The following is a 16,095-nucleotide window of genomic DNA, read 5'->3' on the forward strand; positions in this document are numbered from 1 at the left end:
ACCGGGAGGGTTGACTTCTTATCGCTCGCTACCGAACACAGCAGAGGGGAAAAAACAAACAAACAACTTAGCTTATCAATCCGCAAGGACGCGGCATCGCTTCTCCTCCCACCATCGGCCACCCCCTCCCGCTGCCACTCCAGGAACGCGGAGAGAACGGAGGCCTTGAATATCTATCCACGCTCTGTTGAACCGCCTACTGCCCCTTCACCAGTCCCCAAGCCAACAGGCTCCGTGCCCCAGCAGGAAGCGCTCTGCCTCAGAAGAAACATACTGCCAGGACCCTTGAAGATTTCAAAGCACGCACCTCTTACTCACACAGAGACATGGGAAGGCCGAACGCTGAGGACCCTTCACGTGTTCCGAGAATCACGTCCAGGCAGCTCAAGTCCATCTCGGACGGTATCTTCTCAGCCCACGGCCCCGCACTGATTCCTCTGCAAGGGTGGCCGAAAAAGCCCAGCGTTAGCTCTCACTCACTAAGGTCTGTGGCTGTGGGAATTCTATCCTTTAGCCCTTTCCCCCCCTCTCGCCTATGTATCGGGTCCTCTACAAGAACACAGAGTCAGTCAGCCATGACGCACCACCGCTCTCCCTTGCGCGACTGGCGTACCTGCAGAATTCCCCTTGGCTCCTGAGCCCTTAACCCTTGGAGATGCTCACCTGGAATGCCTGCAAGTGTGCTGTACAAGGACACGGCAGAAGCAGAGCAAGGACAAAGACACAGACAGAAACAGACAGACAGAACGTATTGGCCAATACGAGAGAGCAACAAGAGAGAAACACATGAGAGGCAGACAGAAAGCTGACCACCTTGCGTCTTCCTCCTCGAGCCAAGCGTCTGCTGAGAAGGACACCGTGTTCAAGAGAAACCAGCACCCGTGACAAACGGAAGCCCTGACAAACGGGAGCTACCAAGGAAGCACCTAGGGAACCTCCGTTCGGACTCGCTGTCTAAGCAAACGTGACTTCCCTTCTTAGACCCGAGTGGGCCGTAAGCTGAGAGATTTCCAGACCCGACACTTATCTCCCTGTCAGCGATGGCTGCTCCGCTCCCAGCCGGACGGTTCTCGCCTCGCTTCGATCAAGCTCCCGAGCTCGCTGCTCTCGTTTCCGTTCCATCCCCAGATGGGAGGACACCGGGAGGGTTGACTTCTTATCGCTCGCTACCGAACACAGCAGAGGGGAAAAAACAAACAAACAACTTAGCTTTTCAGTCCGCAAGGTCGCGGCATCGCTTCTCCTCCCACCATCGCACCGCAGCCTCCCACCATCGGCCACCCCATCCCGCTGCCACTCCAGGAACGCGGAGAGAACGGAAGCCTTGAATATCTATCCACGCTCTGTTGAACCGCCTACTGCCCCTTCACCAGGCTCCGTGCCCCAGCAGGAAGCGCTCTGCCTCAGAAGAAACATACTGCCAGGACCCTTGAAGATTTCAAAGCACGCACCTCTTACTCACACAGAGCCATGGGAAGGCCGAACGCTGAGGACCCTTCACGTGTTCCGAGAATCACGTCCAGGCAGCTCAAGTCCATCTCGGACGGTATCTTCTCAGCCCACGGCCCCGCACTGATTCCTCTGCAAGGGTGGCCGAAAAAGCCCAGCGTTAGCTCTCACTCACTAAGGGCTGTGGGAATTCTATCCTTTAGCCCTTTCCCCCCCTCGCCTATGTATCGGGTCCTCTACAAGAACACTGAGTCAGTCAGCCATGACGCACCACCGCTCTCCCTTGCGCGACTGGCGTACCTGCAGAATTCCCCTTGGCTCCTGAGCCCTTAACCCTTGGAGATGCTCACCTGGAATGCCTGCAAGTGTGCTGTAGAAGGACACGGCAGAAGCAGAGCAAGGACAAAGACACAGACAGAAACAGACAGACAGAACGTATTGGCCAATACTAGAGAGCAACAAGAGAGAAACTCATGAGAGGCAGTCAGAAAGCTGACCACCTTGCGTCTTCCTCCTCGAGCCAAGCGTCTGCTGAGAAGGACACCGTGTTCCAGAGAAACCAGCACCCCTGACAAACGGGAGCCCTGTTTCTCCCACTACCAAGGAAGCACCTCGGGAACCTCCGCTCGGACTTGCTGTCTAAGCGAACGTGACTTCCCTTCCTAGACCCGAGTGGGCCGTAAGCTGAGAGATTTCCAGACCCGACACTTATCTCCCTGTCAGCGATGGCTGCTCCGCTCCCAGCCGGACGGTTCTCGCCTCGCTTCGACCAAGCTCCCGAGCTCTCTGCTCTCGTTTCCGTTCCATCCCCAGACGGAGGGACACCGGGATGGTTGACTTCTTATCGCTCGCTACCGAACACAGCAGAGGGGAAAAAACAAACAAACAACTTAGCTTTTCAGTCCGCAAGGACGCGGCATCGCTTCTCCTCCCACCATCGGCCACCCCCTCCCGCTGCCACTCCAGGAACGCGGAGAGAACGGAGGCCTTGAATATCTATCCACGCTCTGTTGAACAGCCTATTGCCCCTTCACCAGTCCCCAAGCCACTAGGCTCCGTGCCTCAGCAGGAAGCGCTCTGCCTCAGAAGAAACATACTGCCAGGACCCTTGAAGATTTCAAAGCACGCACCTCTTACTCACACAGAGACATGGGAAGGCCGAACGCTGAGGACCCTTCACGTGTTCCGAGAATCACGTCCAGGCAGCTCAAGTCCATCTCGGACGGTATCTTCTCAGCCCACGGCCCCGCACTGATTCCTCTGCAAGGGTGGCCGAAAAAGCCCAGCGTTAGCTCTCACTCACTAAGGGCTGTGGGAATTCTATCCTTTAGCACTTTCCCCCCCTCGCCTATGTATCGGGTCCTCTACAAGAACACTGAGTCAGTCAGCCATGACGCACCACCGCTCTCCCTTGCGCAACTGGCGTACCTGCAGAATTCCCCTTGGCTCCTGAGCCCTTAACCCTTGGAGATGCTCACCTGGAATGCCTGCAAGTGTGCTGTAGAAGGACACGGCAGAAGCAGAGCAAGGACAAAGACACAGACAGAAACAGACAGACAGAACGTATTGGCCAATACGAGAGAGCAACAAGAGAGAAACACATGAGAGGCAGACAGAAAGCTGACCACCTTGCGTCTTCCTCCTAGAGCCAAGCGTCTGCTGAGAAGGACACTGTGTTCCAGAGAAACCAGCACCCATGACAAACGGAAGCCCTGACAAACGGGAGCTACCAAGGAAGCACCTCGGGAACCTCCGCTCGGACTCGCTGTCTAAGCAAACGTGACTTCCCTTCCTAGACCCGAGTGGGCCGTAAGCTGAGAGATTTCCAGACCCGACACTTATCTCCCTGTCAGCGATAGCTGCTCCGCTCCCAGCCGGACGGTTCTCGCCTCGCTTCGACCAAGCTCCCGAGCTCGCTGCTCTCGTTTCCGTTCCATCCCCAGACGGGAGGACACCGGGAGGGTTGACTTCTTATCGCTCGCTACCGAACACAGCAGAGGGGAAAAAACAAACAAACAACTTAGCTTTTCAGTCCGCAAGGACGCGGCATCGCTTCTCCTCCCACCATCGCACCGCAGCCTCCCACCATCGGCCACCCCATCCCGCTGCCACTCCAGGAACGCGGAGAGAACGGAAGCCTTGAATATCTATCCACGCTCTGTTGAACCGCCTACTGCCCCTTCACCAGGCTCCGTGCCCCAGCAGGAAGCGCTCTGCCTCAGAAGAAACATACTGCCAGGACCCTTGAAGATTTCAAAGCATGCACCTCTTACTCACACAGAGCCATGGGAAGGCCGAACGCTGAGGACCCTTCACGTGTTCCGAGAATCACGTCCAGGCAGCTCAAGTCCATCTCGGACGGTATCTTCTCAGCCCACGGCCCCGCACTGATTCCTCTGCAAGGGTGGCCGAAAAAGCCCAGCGTTAGCTCTCACTCAGTAAGGGCTGTGGGAATTCTATCCTTTAGCCCTTTCCCCCCCTCTCGCCTATGTATCGGGTACTCTACAAGAACACTGAGTCAGTCAGCCATGACGCACCACCGCTCTCCCTTGCGCGACTGGCGTACCTGCAGAATTCCCCTTGGCTCCTGAGCCCTTAACCCTTGGAGATGCTCACCTGGAATGCCTGCAAGTGTGCTGTACAAGGACACGGCAGAAGCAGAGCAAGGACAAAGACACAGACAGAAACAGACAGACAGAACGTATTGGCCAATACTAGAGAGCAACAAGAGAGAAACTCATGAGAGGCAGTCAGAAAGCTGACCACCTTGCGTCTTCCTCCTCGAGCCAAGCGTCTGCTGAGAAGGACACCGTGTTCCAGAGAAACCAGCACCCCTGACAAACGGGAGCCCTGTTTCTCCCACTACCAAGGAAGCACCTCGGGAACCTCCGCTCGGACTTGCTGTCTAAGCGAACGTGACTTCCCTTCCTAGACCCGAGTGGGCCGTAAGCTGAGAGATTTCCAGACCCGACACTTATCTCCCTGTCAGCGATGGCTGCTCCGCTCCCAGCCGGACGGTTCTCGCCTCGCTTCGACCAAGCTCCCGAGCTCTCTGCTCTCGTTTCCGTTCCATCCCCAGACGGAGGGACACCGGGATGGTTGACTTCTTATCGCTCGCTACCGAACACAGCAGAGGGGAAAAAACAAACAAACAACTTAGCTTTTCAGTCCGCAAGGACGCGACATCGCTTCTCCTCCCACCATCGCACCGCAGCCTCCCACCATCGGCCACCCCATCCCGCTGCCACTCCAGGAACGCAGAGAGAACGGAAGCCTTGAATATCTATCCACGCTCTGTTGAACCACATACTGCCCCTTCACCAATCCCCAAGCCACCAGGCTCCGTGCCCCAGCAGGAAGCGCTCTGCCTCAGAAGAAACATACTGCCAGGACCCTTGAAGATTTCAAAGCACGCACCTCTTACTCACACAGAGACATGGGAAGGCCGAACGCTGAGGACCCTTCACGTGTTCCGAGAATCACGTCCAGGCAGCTCAAGTCCATCTCGGACGGTATCTTCTCAGCCCACGGCCCCGCACTGATTCCTCTGCAAGGGTGGCCGAAAAAGCCCAGCGTTAGCTCTCACTCACTAAGGTCTGTGGCTGTGGGAATTCTATCCTTTAGCCCTTTCCCCCCCCTCGCCTATGTATCGGGTCCTCTACAAGAACACTGAGTCAGTCAGCCATGACGTACCACCGCTCTCCCTTGCGCGACTGGCGTACCTGCAGAATTCCCCTTGGCTCCTGAGCCCTTAACCCTTGGAGATGCTCACCTGGAATGCCTGCAAGTGTGCTGTACAAGGACACGGCAGAAGCAGAGCAAGGACAAAGACACAGACAGAAACAGACAGACAGAACGTATTGGCCAATACTAGAGAGCAACAAGAGAGAAACACATAAGAGGCAGTCAGAAACCTTACCACCTTGCGTCTTCCTCCTCGAGCCAAGCGTCTGCTGAGAAGGACACCGTGTTCCAGAGAAACCAGCACCCCTGACAAACGGGAGCCCTGTTTCTCCCACTACCAAGGAAGCACCTCGGGAACCTCCGCTCGGACTCGCTGTTTAAGCAAACGTGACTTCCCTTCCTAGACCCGAGTGGGCCGTAAGCTGAGAGATTTCCAGACCCGACACTTATCTCCCTGTCAGCGATGGCTGTTCCGCTCCCAGCCGGACGGTTCTCGCCTCGCTTCGACCAAGCTCCCGAGCTCTCTGCTCTCGTTTCCGTTCCATCCCCAGACGGGGGGACACCGGGATGGTTGACTTCTTATCGCTCGCTACCGAACACAGCAGAGGGGAAAAAACAAACAAACAACTTAGCTTTTCAGTCCGCAAGGACGCGGCATCGCATCTCCTCCCACCATCGGCCACCCCCTCCCGCTGCCACTCCAGGAACGCGGAGAGAACGGAGGCCTTGAATATCTATCCACGCTCTGTTGAACAGCCTATTGCCCCTTCACCAGGCTCCGTGCCCCAGCAGGAAGCGCTCTGCCTCAGAAGAAACATACTGCCAGGACCCTTGAAGATTTCAAAGCACGCACCTCTTACTCACACAGAGCCATGGGAAGGCCGAACGCTGAGGACCCTTCACGTGTTCCGAGAATCACGTCCAGGCAGCTCAAGTCCATCTCGGACGGTATCTTCTCAGCCCACGGCCCCGCACTGATTCCTCTGCAAGGGTGGCCGAAAAAGCCCAGCGTTAGCTCTCACTCACTAAGGGCTGTGGGAATTCTATCCTTTAGCCCTTTCCCCCCCTCGCCTATGTATCGGGTCCTCTACAAGAACACTGAGTCAGTCAGCCATGACGCACCACCGCTCTCCCTTGCGCAACTGGCGTACCTGCAGAATTCCCCTTGGCTCCTCAGCCCTTAACCCTTGGAGATGCTCACCTGGAATGCCTGCAAGTGTGCTGTACAAGGACACGGCAGAAGCAGAGCAAGGACAAAGACACAGACAGAAACAGACAGACAGAACATATTGGCCAATACGAGAGAGCAACAAGAGAGAAACACATGAGAGGCAGACAGAAAGCTGACCACCTTGCGTCTTCCTCCTAGAGCCAAGCGTCTGCTGAGAAGGACACCGTGTTCCAGAGAAACCAGCACCCGTGACAAACGGAAGCCCTGACAAACGGGAGCTACCAAGGAAGCACCTCGGGAACCTCCGCTCGGACTCGCTGTCTAAGCAAACGTGACTTCCCTTCCTAGACCCGAGTGGGCCGTAAGCTGAGAGATTTCCAGACCCGACACTTATCTCCCTGTCAGCGATAGCTGCTCCGCTCCCAGCCGGACGGTTCTCGCCTCGCTTCGACCAAGCTCCCGAGCTCGCTGCTCTCGTTTCCGTTCCATCCCCAGACGGGAGGACACCGGGAGGGTTGACTTCTTATCGCTCGCTACCGAACACAGCAGAGGGGAAAAAACAAACAAACAACTTAGCTTATCAATCCGCAAGGACGCGGCATCGCTTCTCCTCCCACCATCGGCCACCCCCTCCCGCTGCCACTCCAGGAACGCGGAGAGAACGGAGGCCTTGAATATCTATCCACGCTCTGTTGAACCGCCTACTGCCCCTTCACCAGTCCCCAAGCCAACAGGCTCCGTGCCCCAGCAGGAAGCGCTCTGCCTCAGAAGAAACATACTGCCAGGACCCTTGAAGATTTCAAAGCACGCACCTCTTACTCACACAGAGACATGGGAAGGCCGAACACTGAGGACCCTTCACGTGTTCCGAGAATCACGTCCAGGCAGCTCAAGTCCATCTCGGACGGTATCTTCTCAGCCCACGGCCCCGCACTGATTCCTCTGCAAGGGTGGCCGAAAAAGCCCAGCGTTAGCTCTCACTCACTAAGGTCTGTGGCTGTGGGAATTCTATCCTTTAGCCCTTTCCCCCCCTCTCGCCTATGTATCGGGTCCTCTACAAGAACACTGAGTCAGTCAGCCATGACGCACCACCGCTCTCCCTTGCGCGACTGGCGTACCTGCAGAATTCCCCTTGGCTCCTGAGCCCTTAACCCTTGGAGATGCTCACCTGGAATGCCTGCAAGTGTGCTGTACAAGGACACGGCAGAAGCAGAGCAAGGACAAAGACACAGACAGAAACAGACAGACAGAACGTATTGGCCAATACGAGAGAGCAACAAGAGAGAAACACATGAGAGGCAGACAGAAAGCTGACCACCTTGCGTCTTCCTCCTCGAGCCAAGCGTCTGCTGAGAAGGACACCGTGTTCAAGAGAAACCAGCACCCGTGACAAACGGAAGCCCTGACAAACGGGAGCTACCAAGGAAGCACCTAGGGAACCTCCGTTCGGACTCGCTGTCTAAGCAAACGTGACTTCCCTTCTTAGACCCGAGTGGGCCGTAAGCTGAGAGATTTCCAGACCCGACACTTATCTCCCTGTCAGCGATGGCTGCTCCGCTCCCAGCCGGACGGTTCTCGCCTCGCTTCGATCAAGCTCCCGAGCTCGCTGCTCTCGTTTCCGTTCCATCCCCAGATGGGAGGACACCGGGAGGGTTGACTTCTTATCGCTCGCTACCGAACACAGCAGAGGGGAAAAAACAAACAAACAACTTAGCTTTTCAGTCCGCAAGGTCGCGGCATCGCTTCTCCTCCCACCATCGCACCGCAGCCTCCCACCATCGGCCACCCCATCCCGCTGCCACTCCAGGAACGCGGAGAGAACGGAAGCCTTGAATATCTATCCACGCTCTGTTGAACCGCCTACTGCCCCTTCACCAGGCTCCGTGCCCCAGCAGGAAGCGCTCTGCCTCAGAAGAAACATACTGCCAGGACCCTTGAAGATTTCAAAGCACGCACCTCTTACTCACACAGAGCCATGGGAAGGCCGAACGCTGAGGACCCTTCACGTGTTCCGAGAATCACGTCCAGGCAGCTCAAGTCCATCTCGGACGGTATCTTCTCAGCCCACGGCCCCGCACTGATTCCTCTGCAAGGGTGGCCGAAAAAGCCCAGCGTTAGCTCTCACTCACTAAGGTCTGTGGCTGTGGGAATTCTATCCTTTAGCCCTTTCCCCCCCCTCGCCTATGTATCGGGTCCTCTACAAGAACACTGAGTCAGTCAGCCATGACGCACCACCGCTCTCCCTTGCGCGACTGGCGTACCTGCAGAATTCCCCTTGGCTCCTGAGCCCTTAACCCTTGGATATGCTCACCTGGAATGCCTGCAAGTGTGCTGTACAAGGACACGGCAGAAGCAGAGCAAGGACAAAGACACAGACAGAAACAGACAGACAGAACGTATTGGCCAATACTAGAGAGCAACAAGAGAGAAACACATAAGAGGCAGTCAGAAACCTTACCACCTTGCGTCTTCCTCCTCGAGCCAAGCGTCTGCTGAGAAGGACACCGCGTTCCAGAGAAACCAGCACCCCTGACAAACGGGAGCCCTGTTTCTCCCACTACCAAGGAAGCACCTCGGGAACCTCCGCTCGGACTCGCTGTTTAAGCAAACGTGACTTCCCTTCTTAGACCCGAGTGGGCCGTAAGCTGAGAGATTTCCAGACCCGACACTTATCTCCCTGTCAGCGATGGCTGTTCCGCTCCCAGCCGGACGGTTCTCGCCTCGCTTCGACCAAGCTCCCGAGCTCTCTGGTCTCGTTTCCGTTCCATCCCCAGACGGGGGGACACCGGGATGGTTGACTTCTTATCGCTCGCTACCGAACACAGCAGAGGGGAAAAAACAAACAAACAACTTAGCTTTTCAGTCCGCAAGGACGCGGCATCGCATCTCCTCCCACCATCGGCCACCCCCTCCCGCTGCCACTCCAGGAACGCGGAGAGAACGGAGGCCTTGAATATCTATCCACGCTCTGTTGAACAGCCTATTGCCCCTTCACCAGGCTCCGTGCCCCAGCAGGAAGCGCTCTGCCTCAGAAGAAACATACTGCCAGGACCCTTGAAGATTTCAAAGCACGCACCTCTTACTCACACAGAGCCATGGGAAGGCCGAACGCTGAGGACCCTTCACGTGTTCCGAGAATCACGTCCAGGCAGCTCAAGTCCATCTCGGACGGTATCTTCTCAGCCCACGGCCCCGCACTGATTCCTCTGCAAGGGTGGCCGAAAAAGCCCAGCGTTAGCTCTCACTCACTAAGGGCTGTGGGAATTCTATCCTTTAGCCCTTTCCCCCCCTCGCCTATGTATCGGGTCCTCTACAAGAACACTGAGTCAGTCAGCCATGACGCACCACCGCTCTCCCTTGCGCAACTGGCGTACCTGCAGAATTCCCCTTGGCTCCTGAGCCCTTAACCCTTGGAGATGCTCACCTGGAATGCCTGCAAGTGTGCTGTACAAGGACACGGCAGAAGCAGAGCAAGGACAAAGACACAGACAGAAACAGACAGACAGAACGTATTGGCCAATACGAGAGAGCAACAAGAGAGAAACACATGAGAGGCAGACAGAAAGCTGACCACCTTGCGTCTTCCTCCTAGAGCCAAGCGTCTGCTGAGAAGGACACCGTGTTCCAGAGAAACCAGCACCCGTGACAAACGGAAGCCCTGACAAACGGGAGCTACCAAGGAAGCACCTCGGGAACCTCCGCTCGGACTCGCTGTCTAAGCAAACGTGACTTCCCTTCCTAGACCCGAGTGGGCCGTAAGCTGAGAGATTTCCAGACCCGACACTTATCTCCCTGTCAGCGATAGCTGCTCCGCTCCCAGCCGGACGGTTCTCGCCTCGCTTCGACCAAGCTCCCGAGCTCGCTGCTCTCGTTTCCGTTCCATCCCCAGACGGGAGGACACCGGGAGGGTTGACTTCTTATCGCTCGCTACCGAACACAGCAGAGGGGAAAAAACAAACAAACAACTTAGCTTATCAATCCGCAAGGACGCGGCATCGCTTCTCCTCCCACCATCGGCCACCCCCTCCCGCTGCCACTCCAGGAACGCGGAGAGAACGGAGGCCTTGAATATCTATCCACGCTCTGTTGAACCGCCTACTGCCCCTTCACCAGTCCCCAAGCCAACAGGCTCCGTGCCCCAGCAGGAAGCGCTCTGCCTCAGAAGAAACATACTGCCAGGACCCTTGAAGATTTCAAAGCACGCACCTCTTACTCACACAGAGACATGGGAAGGCCGAACGCTGAGGACCCTTCACGTGTTCCGAGAATCACGTCCAGGCAGCTCAAGTCCATCTCGGACGGTATCTTCTCAGCCCACGGCCCCGCACTGATTCCTCTGCAAGGGTGGCCGAAAAAGCCCAGCGTTAGCTCTCACTCACTAAGGTCTGTGGCTGTGGGAATTCTATCCTTTAGCCCTTTCCCCCCCTCTCGCCTATGTATCGGGTACTCTACAAGAACACTGAGTCAGTCAGCCATGACGCACCACCGCTCTCCCTTGCGCGACTGGCGTACCTGCAGAATTCCCCTTGGCTCCTGAGCCCTTAACCCTTGGAGATGCTCACCTGGAATGCCTGCAAGTGTGCTGTACAAGGACACGGCAGAAGCAGAGCAAGGACAAAGACACAGACAGAAACAGACAGACAGAACGTATTGGCCAATACTAGAGAGCAACAAGAGAGAAACTCATGAGAGGCAGTCAGAAAGCTGACCACCTTGCGTCTTCCTCCTCGAGCCAAGCGTCTGCTGAGAAGGACACCGTGTTCCAGAGAAACCAGCACCCCTGACAAACGGGAGCCCTGTTTCTCCCACTACCAAGGAAGCACCTCGGGAACCTCCGCTCGGACTTGCTGTCTAAGCGAACGTGACTTCCCTTCCTAGACCCGAGTGGGCCGTAAGCTGAGAGATTTCCAGACCCGACACTTATCTCCCTGTCAGCGATGGCTGCTCCGCTCCCAGCCGGACGGTTCTCGCCTCGCTTCGACCAAGCTCCCGAGCTCTCTGCTCTCGTTTCCGTTCCATCCCCAGACGGAGGGACACCGGGATGGTTGACTTCTTATCGCTCGCTACCGAACACAGCAGAGGGGAAAAAACAAACAAACAACTTAGCTTTTCAGTCCGCAAGGACGCGGCATCGCTTCTCCTCCCACCATCGGCCACCCCCTCCCGCTGCCACTCCAGGAACGCGGAGAGAACGGAGGCCTTGAATATCTATCCACGCTCTGTTGAACCGCCTACTGCCCCTTCACCAGTCCCCAAGCCAACAGCCTCCGTGCCCCAGCAGGAAGCGCTCTGCCTCAGAAGAAACATACTGCCAGGACCCTTGAAGATTTCAAAGCACGCACCTCTTACTCACACAGAGACATGGGAAGGCCGAACGCTGAGGACCCTTCACGTGTTCCGAGAATCACGTCCAGGCAGCTCAAGTCCATCTCGGACGGTATCTTCTCAGCCCACGGCCCCGCACTGATTCCTCTGCAAGGGTGGCCGAAAAAGCCCAGCGTTAGCTCTCACTCACTAAGGTCTGTGGCTGTGGGAATTCTATCCTTTAGCCCTTTCCCCCCCTCTCGCCTATGTATCGGGTACTCTACAAGAACACTGAGTCAGTCAGCCATGACGCACCACCGCTCTCCCTTGCGCGACTGGCGTACCTGCAGAATTCCCCTTGGCTCCTGAGCCCTTAACCCTTGGAGATGCTCACCTGGAATGCCTGCAAGTGTGCTGTACAAGGACACGGCAGAAGCAGAGCAAGGACAAAGACACAGACAGAAACAGACAGACAGAACGTATTGGCCAATACTAGAGAGCAACAAGAGAGAAACTCATGAGAGGCAGTCAGAAAGCTGACCACCTTGCGTCTTCCTCCTCGAGCCAAGCGTCTGCTGAGAAGGACACCGTGTTCCAGAGAAACCAGCACCCCTGACAAACGGGAGCCCTGTTTCTCCCACTACCAAGGAAGCACCTCGGGAACCTCCGCTCGGACTTGCTGTCTAAGCGAACGTGACTTCCCTTCCTAGACCCGAGTGGGCCGTAAGCTGAGAGATTTCCAGACCCGACACTTATCTCCCTGTCAGCGATGGCTGCTCCGCTCCCAGCCGGACGGTTCTCGCCTCGCTTCGACCAAGCTCCCGAGCTCTCTGCTCTCGTTTCCGTTCCATCCCCAGACGGAGGGACACCGGGATGGTTGACTTCTTATCGCTCGCTACCGAACACAGCAGAGGGGAAAAAACAAACAAACAACTTAGCTTTTCAGTCCGCAAGGACGCGGCATCGCTTCTCCTCCCACCATCGGCCACCCCCTCCCGCTGCCACTCCAGGAACGCGGAGAGAACGGAGGCCTTGAATATCTATCCACGCTCTGTTGAACCGCCTACTGCCCCTTCACCAGTCCCCAAGCCAACAGCCTCCGTGCCCCAGCAGGAAGCGCTCTGCCTCAGAAGAAACATACTGCCAGGACCCTTGAAGATTTCAAAGCACGCACCTCTTACTCACACAGAGACATGGGAAGGCCGAACGCTGAGGACCCTTCACGTGTTCCGAGAATCACGTCCAGGCAGCTCAAGTCCATCTCGGACGGTATCTTCTCAGCCCACGGCCCCGCACTGATTCCTCTGCAAGGGTGGCCGAAAAAGCCCAGCGTTAGCTCTCACTCACTAAGGTCTGTGGCTGTGGGAATTCTATCCTTTAGCCCTTTCCCCCCCTCTCGCCTATGTATCGGGTCCTCTACAAGAACACTGAGTCAGTCAGCCATGACGCACCACCGCTCTCCCTTGCGCGACTGGCGTACCTGCAGAATTCCCCTTGGCTCCTGAGCCCTTAACCCTTGGAGATGCTCACCTGGAATGCCTGCAAGTGTGCTGTACAAGGACACGGCAGAAGCAGAGCAAGGACAAAGACACAGACAGAAACAGACAGACAGAACGTATTGGCCAATACGAGAGAGCAACAAGAGAGAAACACATGAGAGGCAGACAGAAAGCTGACCACCTTGCGTCTTCCTCCTCGAGCCAAGCGTCTGCTGAGAAGGACACCGTGTTCCAGAGAAACCAGCACCCGTGACAAACGGAAGCCCTGACAAACGGGAGCTACCAAGGAAGCACCTAGGGAACCTCCGTTCGGACTCGCTGTCTAAGCAAACGTGACTTCCCTTCTTAGACCCGAGTGGGCCGCAAGCTGAGAGATTTCCAGACCCGACACTTATCTCCCTGTCAGCGATGGCTGCTCCGCTCCCAGCCGGACGGTTCTCGCCTCGCTTCGACCAAGCTCCCGAGCTCTCTGCTCTAGTTTCCGTTCCATCCCCAGATGGGAGGACACCGGGATGGTTGACTTCTTATCGCTCGCTACCGAAAACAGCAGAGGGGAAAAAACAAACAAACAACTTAGCTTATCAATCCGCAAGGACGCGGCATCGCTTCTCCTCCCACCATCGGCCACCCCCTCCCGCTGCCACTCCAGGAACGCGGAGAGAACGGAGGCCTTGAATATCTATCCACGCTCTGTTGAACCGCCTACTGCCCCTTCACCAGTCCCCAAGCCAACAGGCTCCGTGCCCCAGCAGGAAGCGCTCTGCCTCAGAAGAAACATACTGCCAGGACCCTTGAAGATTTCAAAGCACGCACCTCTTACTCACACAGAGCCATGGGAAGGCCGAACGCTGAGGACCCTTCACGTGTTCCGAGAATCACGTCCAGGCAGCTCAAGTCCATCTCGGACGGTATCTTCTCAGCCCACGGCCCCGCACTGATTCCTCTGCAAGGGTGGCCGAAAAAGCCCAGCGTTAGCTCTTACTCACTAAGATCTGTGGCTGTGGGAATTCTATCCTTTAGCCCTTTCCCCCCCTCTCGCCTATGTATCGGGTACTCTACAAGAACACTGAGTCAGTCAGCCATGACGCACCACCGCTCTCCCTTGCGCAACTGGCGTACCTGCAGAATTCCCCTTGGCTCCTGAGCCCTTAACCCTTGGAGATGCTCACCTGGAATGCCTGCAAGTGTGCTGTACAAGGACACGGCAGAAGCAGAGCAAGGACAAAGACACAGACAGAAACAGACAGACAGAACGTATTGGCCAATACTAGAGAGCAACAAGAGAGAAACTCATGAGAGGCAGTCAGAAAGCTGACCACCTTGCGTCTTCCTCCTCGAGCCAAGCGTCTGCTGAGAAGGACACCGTGTTCCAGAGAAACCAGCACCCCTGACAAACGGGAGCCCTGTTTCTCCCACTACCAAGGAAGCACCTCGGGAACCTCCGCTCGGACTTGCTGTCTAAGCGAACGTGACTTCCCTTCCTAGACCCGAGTGGGCCGTAAGCTGAGAGATTTCCAGACCCGACACTTATCTCCCTGTCAGCGATGGCTGCTCCGCTCCCAGCCGGACGGTTCTCGCCTCGCTTCGACCAAGCTCCCGAGCTCGCTGCTCTCGTTTCCGTTCCATCCCCAGACGGGAGGACACCGGGAGGGTTGACTTCTTATCGCTCGCTACCGACCACAGCAGAGGGGAAAAAACAAACAAACAACTTAGCTTTTCAGTCCGCAAGGACGCGGCATCGCTTCTCCTCCCACCATCGCACCGCAGCCTCCCACCATCGGCCACCCCATCCCGCTGCCACTCCAGGAACGCGGAGAGAACGGAAGCCTTGAATATCTATCCACGCTCTGTTGAACCACATACTGCCCCTTCACCAGTCCCCAAGCCACCAGGCTCCGTGCCCCAGCAGGAAGCGCTCTGCCTCAGAAGAAACATACTGCCAGGACCCTTGAAGATTTCAAAGCACGCACCTCTTACTCACACAGAGACATGGGAAGGCCGAACGCTGAGGACCCTTCACGTGTTCCGAGAATCACGTCCAGGCAGCTCAAGTCCATCTCGGAAGGTATCTTCTCAGCCCACGGCCCCGCACTGATTCCTCTGCAAGGGTGGCCGAAAAAGCCCAGCGTTAGCTCTCACTCACTAAGGTCTGTGGCTGTGGGAATTCTATCCTTTAGCCCTTCCCCCCCCCTCGCCTATGTATCGGGTCCTCTACACGAACACTGAGTCAGTCAGCCATGACGCACCACCGCTCTCCCTTGCGCGACTGGCGTACCTGCAGAATTCCCCTTGGCTCCTGAGCCCTTAACCCTTGGAGATGCTCACCTGGAATGCCTGCAAGTGTGCTGTACAAGGACACGGCAGAAGCAGAGCAAGGACAAAGACACAGACAGAAACAGACAGACAGAACGTATTGGCCAATACTAGAGAGCAACAAGAGAGAAACACATAAGAGGCAGTCAGAAACCTTACCACCTTGCGTCTTCCTCCTCGAGCCAAGCGTCTGCTGAGAAGGACACCGTGTTCCAGAGAAACCAGCACCCCTGACAAACGGGAGCCCTGTTTCTCCCACTACCAAGGAAGCACCTCGGGAACCTCCGCTCGGACTCGCTGTCTAAGCAAACGTGACTTCCCTTCCTAGACCCGAGTGGGCCGTAAGCTGAGAGATTTCCAGACCCGACACTTATCTCCCTGTCAGCGATGGCTGTTCCGCTCCCAGCCGGACGGTTCTCGCCTCGCTTCGACCAAGCTCCCGAGCTCTCTGGTCTCGTTTCCGTTCCATCCCCAGACGGGGGGACACCGGGATGGTTGACTTCTTATCGCTCGCTACCGAACACAGCAGAGGGGAAAAAACAAACAAACAACTTAGCTTTTCAGTCCGCAAGGACGCGGCATCGCATCTCCTCCCACCATCGGCCACCCCCTCCCGCTGCCACTCCAGGAACGCGGAGAGAACGGAGGCCTTGAATATCTATCCACGCTCTGTTG

The sequence above is a fragment of the Pelodiscus sinensis genome, chromosome 7 (assembly GCF_052426305.1).
Source record: "Pelodiscus sinensis isolate ZL-2025 chromosome 7, ASM5242630v1, whole genome shotgun sequence".
Lineage (NCBI taxonomy): Eukaryota > Metazoa > Chordata > Testudines > Trionychidae > Pelodiscus > Pelodiscus sinensis.